Here is a 6,000-nt window from a genome sequence, read left to right as displayed (position 1 = left end):
GGGTCTTTGGAGGGAGGGATGGAGGGATGGAGGGGTGAGGAGGATTTTACAAGGGTCTGGGGACAGAGGGTGGGAAGTGCTAGAGAGATGGATGTGTGTGTGTGTGTGTGTGTGTGTGTGTGTGTGTGTGTGTGTGTGTGTGTGTGTGTGTGTGTGGTGTGTGTGTGTGTGTGTGTGTGTGTGTTAGGGGATAATAGTGTTGCTGGACAGTAGATGACACTAGCTGTGTGACAATGTGACAACCATGGAAGAACAGACTCCACTGGAACCTCCAACCCTCCTTCCTCCTACCCCTCGTCCCCGACCCCACAGGAACCTCCAACCCTCCTTCCTCCTACCCCTCGTCCCCGACCCCACAGGAACCTCCAACCCTCCTTCCTCCTACCCCTCGTCCCCGACCCCACAGGAACCTCCAACCCTCCTTCCTCCTACCCCTCGTCCCCGACCCCACAGGAACCTCCAACCCTCCTTCCTCCTACCCCTCGTCCCCGACCCCACAGGAACCTCCAACCCTCCTTCCTCCTACCCCTCGTCCCCGACCCCACAGGAACCTCCAACCCTCCTTCCTCCTACCCCTCGTCCCCGACCCCACAGGAACCTCCAACCCTCCTTCCTCCTACCCCTCGTCCCCGACCCCACAGGAACCTCCAACCCTCCTTCCTCCTACCCCTCGTCCCCGACCCCACAGGAACCTCCAACCCTCCTTCCTCCTACCCCTCGTCCCCGACCCCACAGGAACCTCCAACCCTCCTTCCTCCTACCCCTCGTCCCCGACCCCACAGGAACCTCCAACCCTCCTTCCTCCTACCCCTCGTCCCCGACCCCACAGGAACCTCCAACCCTCCTTCCTCCTACCCCTCGTCTCCTGACCCCACAGGAACCTCCAACCCTCCTTCCTCCTACCCCTCGTCTCTGACCCCACAGGAACCTCCAACCCTCCTTCCTCCTACCCCTCGTCCCCGACCCCACAGGAACCTCCAACCCTCCTTCCTCCTACCCCTCGTCTCTGACCCCACAGGAACCTCCAACCCTCCTTCCTCCTACCCCTCTTCCCCGACCCCACAGGAACCTCCAACCCTCCTTCCTCCTACCCCTCGTCCCCGACCCCACAGGAACCTCCAACCCTCCTTCCTCCTACCCCTCGTCCCCGACCCCACAGGAACCTCCAACCCTCCTTCCTCCTACCCCTCGTCCCCGACCCCACAGGAACCTCCAACCCTCCTTCCTCTACCCCTCGGCTCTGACCCCACAGGAACCTCCAACCCTCCTTCCTCCTACCCCTCGTCTCTGACTCTCACAGGACGATGTGAATGATACATGCTGTGTTGTAATGGGGTCTAGTAGAGCTGTGTTGTAATGGGCCTGGTCTAGTAGAGCTGTGTTGTAATGGGGTCTAGTAGAGCTGTGTTGTAATGGGCCTGGTCTAGTAGAGCTGTGTTGTAATGGGCCTGGTCTAGTAGAGCTGTGTTGTAATGGGGTCTAGTAGAGCTGTGTTGTAATGGGGTCTAGTAGAGCTGTGTTGTAATGGGGTCTAGTAGAGCTGTGTTGTAATGGGCCTGGTCTAGTAGAGCTGTGTTGTAATGGGCCTGGTCTAGTAGAGCTGTGTTGTAATGGGGTCTAGTAGAGCTGTGTTGTAATGGGCCTGGTCTAGTAGAGCTGTGTTGTAATGGGCCTGGTCTAGTAGAGCTGTGTTGTAATGGGCCTGGTCTAGTAGAGCTGTGTTGTAATGGGGTCTAGTAGAGCTGTGTTGTAATGGGGTCTAGTAGAGCTGTGTTGTAATGGGGTCTAGTAGAGCTGTGTTGTGATGGGGTCTAGTAGAGCTGTGTTGTAATAAGCCGTGTCTGGCTCTTTTCTCCTGGGGATGGTGGAGGTACTGTTGTTTCAGAAGGTGAGGCGGGGGACCTCTGTTGCTGGGGTGATGGGTGTGTGGGTCCCTGCCAAGTGTAGCATCTTTTAGGTCCTTAGCAAAGGTTCTGATACTGTCCTGATCCAGATGTACATTATGGTATAAGTGTTGACATGTCAGAGTGGGGTGGTGAGCCGTTCTGACGTTGAGCAGTGAGGCTCAGTCCACAGTGATCTGTTGGATTTATATTGTCCATCAACTGTCCTGCGAAGTATTTTCTTGGTAGGAGGGTGGACACAACTCTTTTGGTTGTTGGGAACATAGCCTGTGCCCGTTCTGCCACTCTTCTCATTGCCCCAGATACATTTTCACCTTTGGCATGAAGGTTGTTTGTGCCAGTGTGGATGATGATGTTGTCGGGGGTGTCAATCCTGGTCTCTTCTCTGGTTTCATCTCTTGACGTTGTAGAGCTGTGATGGAATGTTTTGGGGTCACTTGTTTTTAGACGGTTGTAAAATTTGATGGCTCTTTTTTCTATTCGAATGAGGAGGGGTTATTGGCCCAATTCTGCTCTACATGTGTTTATTGGAGTTTTTCTTTGTACTTGCAATACAGTCTTGCAAAACTCTGCACGCAGTATTTCGATTGGATGTTTGTCCCATTTGGTAAATTCATTGTTAGAGACTGGACACCATACTTCACTGCCATATAGAGCAATTGGTTCTATAACCGATTGGAACATTTTGAGCCAGATTCTAATTGGAATTTCGATTTTAATGTTCCTTTTAATGGCATAGAATGCTCTTCTTGCTTTGTCTCTCAGCTCGTTCACAGCCCTGTGAAAGCTACCTGTGTTGCTGATATTTAGTCCCAGATACGTGTAGTTTTTGGTGTGTTCTAAAAGAACTGTGTCCAAATAGAATTTATATTTGTCATTCTGATTTCCGGACCTTTTTTGGAATATCATTATATTTGTTCTTTTTAGCTTAACGGTCAGAGCCCAGGTCTAACAGAACCTGTGGTTAACGGTCAGAGCCCAGGTCTAACAGAACCTGTGGTTAACGGTCAGAGCCCAGGTCTGACAGAACCTGTGGTTAACGGTCAGAGCCCAGACAGAACCTGTGGTTAACGGTCAGAGCCCAGGTCTGACAGAACCTGTGGTTAACGGTCAGAGCCCAGACAGAACCTGTGGTTAACGGTCAGAGCCCAGACAGAACCTGTGGTTAACGGTCAGAGTCCAGGTCTGACAGAACCTGTGATTAACGGTCAGGGCCCAGGTCTGACAGAACCTGTGGTTAACGGTCAGAGCCCAGGTCTGACAGAACCTGTGGTTAACGGTCAGAGCCCAGGTCTAACAGAACCTGTGGTTAACGGTCAGAGTCCAGGTCTAACAGAACCTGTGGTTAACGGTCAGAGCCCAGGTCTAACAGAACCTGTGGTTAACGGTCAGAGCCCAGACAGAACCTGTGGTTAACAGTCAGAGCCCAGACAGAACCTGTGGTTAACGGTCAGAGTCCAGGTCTGACAGAACCTGTGGTTAACGGTCAGAGCCCAGGTCTAACAGAACCTGTGGTTAACGGTCAGAGCCCAGACAGAACCTGTGGTTAACGGTCAGAGCCCAGGTCTGACAGAACCTGTGGTTAACGGTCAGAGCCCAGGTCTGACAGAACCTGTGGTTAACGGTCAGAGCCCAGGTCTGACAGAACCTGTGGTTAACGGTCAGAGCCCAGACAGAACCTGTGGTTAACGGTCAGAGCCCAGACAGAACCTGTGGTTAACAGTCAGAGCCCAGACAGAACCTGTGGTTAACGGTCAGAGTCCAGGTCTGACAGAACCTGTGGTTAACGGTCAGAGCCCAGACAGAACCTGTGGTTAACGGTCAGAGCCCAGACAGAACCTGTGGTTAACGGTCAGAGCCCAGACAGAACCTGTGGTTAACGGTCAGAGTCCAGGTCTGACAGAACCTGTGGTTAACGGTCAGAGTCCAGGTCTAACAGAACCTGTGGTTAACGGTCAGAGCCCAGGTCTGACAGAACCTGTGGTTAACGGTCAGAGCCCAGGTCTAACCGAACCTGTGGTTAACGGTCAGAGCCCAGGGCTGACAGAACCTGTGGTTAACGGTCAGAGCCCAGACAGAACCTGTGGTTAACGGTCAGAGCCCAGACAGAACCTGTGGTTAACAGTCAGAGCCCAGGTCTAACAGAACCTGTGGTTAACGGTCAGAGTCCAGGTCTGACAGAACCTGTGGTTAACGGTCAGAGCCCAGACAGAACCTGTGGTTAACAGTCAGAGCCCAGACAGAACCTGTGGTTAACGGTCAGAGTCCAGGTCTGACAGAACCTGTGGTTAACGGTCAGAGCCCAGACAGAACCTGTGGTTAACGGTCAGAGCCCAGGTCTGACAGAACCTGTGGTTAACGGTCAGAGCCCAGGTCTAACAGAACCTGTGGTTAACGGTCAGAGCCCAGGTCTGACAGAACCTGTGGTTAACGGTCAGAGCCCAGACAGAACCTGTGGTTAACGGTCAGAGCCCAGACAGAACCTGTGGTTAACAGTCAGAGCCCAGACAGAACCTGTGGTTAACGGTCAGAGTCCAGGTCTGACAGAACCTGTGGTTAACGGTCAGAGCCCAGACAGAACCTGTGGTTAACGGTCAGAGCCCAGACAGAACCTGTGGTTAACGGTCAGAGCCCAGACAGAACCTGTGGTTAACGGTCAGAGTCCAGGTCTGACAGAACCTGTGGTTAACGGTCAGAGTCCAGGTCTAACAGAACCTGTGGTTAACGGTCAGAGTCCAGGTCTGACAGAACCTGTGAAGACGATCTGGGTGCTGCTGTAACCCCTCCTTAGTGGGAGACAGCAGCACCAGGTCATCTGTCTACAGCAGACCCTCCTTAGTGGGAGACAGCAGCAGCAGGTCATCTGTCTACAGCAGACCCTCCTTAGTGGGAGACAGCAGACCCTCCTTAGTGGGAAACAGCAGCACCAGGTCATCTGTCGTACAGCAGACCCTCCTTAGTGGGAGACAGCAGCACCAGGTCATCTGTCTACAGCAGACCCTCCTTAGTGGGAGACAGCAGCAGCAGGTCATCTGTCTACAGCAGACCCTCCTTAGTGGGAGACAGCAGCACCAGGTCATCTGTCTACAGCAGACCCTCCTTAGTGGGAGACAGCAGCACCAGGTCATCTGTCTACAGCAGACCCTCTTTAGTGGGAGACAGCAGCACCAGGTCATCTGTCTACAGCAGACCCTCCTTAGTGGGAGACAGCAGCACCAGGTCATCTGCGTACAGCAGACACTTGATTTCAGTGTTGTGTAGGGTGAGACCAGGTGCTGCCGATTCTTCTAATGTTTTTGTCAATTCATTAATGTAGATGTTAAATAGTGTTGGACTTATTGGACAGCCCTGTTTCACTCCCCGTCCCTGAGAGAAGAAGTCTGTTTGCTTGTTGCCAATTTTAACTGCACATTTGTTTTTAGTGTACATTGATTTAATAACATCATATGTTTTCCCTCCAATATCACTTTCTATTAGTTTATAAAAAAGACCTTTGTGCCAAATTGAATCAAATGCTTTCTTGAAATCTCCAAAACACGACTAGATTTTGCCTTTGTTTTGGTTTACTTGTTTGTCAATTAGAATGTGTAAATGTGGTCTGTTGTGCGATAATTTTTTTGAAATCCAATCTGGCTTCTGCTCAGGACGTTGTGTTCGTCAAGGAAATGGTGTAGTCTGCTATTTATAATACTGCAGAGAATTTTCCCCAAGTTGCTGTTAACTCAAATTCCTCTGTAATTAGTTGGGTCATATTTGTCTCCATTTTTATAGCTTGGTGTGATCAATCCCTGGTTCCAAATATCGGGGAAAATACCTGCAGTGAGGATAATGTTGAAGAGTTTGAGTATAGCCAATTGGAATTTGTGGTCTGTATATTTGATCATTTCATTTAAAATACCATCAGCACCACAGGCCTTGTTGGGTTGGAGTGTGCGTCGTTTTTACAATAATTCTTCTTCTGTAATTGGGGTATCCACAAGATTCTGATAGTCTTTGACTGCTGATTCAAGGATTTGTAATTTTTCTTGTATATCTTTTTGTTCTGGGCTCTTTGTTATATTGCTGTAGAGGTTTGCCAAGTGATTTCTCCACATAT

The 6,000-nt window shown here is 50.9% G+C and overlaps 1 protein-coding gene across 1 annotated transcript in view; it reads right to left on the bottom strand.

The window, feature by feature from the left end:
- The window catches only part of csmd2 (CUB and Sushi multiple domains 2), an 854,766-nt gene that overhangs the window by 225,216 nt on the left and 623,550 nt on the right, over positions 1-6,000 (bottom strand).

The sequence above is a fragment of the Salmo salar genome, chromosome 14 (genome assembly GCF_965601325.2).
Source record: "Salmo salar chromosome 14, fSalSal1, whole genome shotgun sequence".
Taxonomy (NCBI): Eukaryota; Metazoa; Chordata; class Actinopteri; order Salmoniformes; family Salmonidae; genus Salmo; species Salmo salar.
Note: the sequence above shows the minus strand (reverse complement) of the source record. Positions and strands in the feature narration are given on the sequence as shown.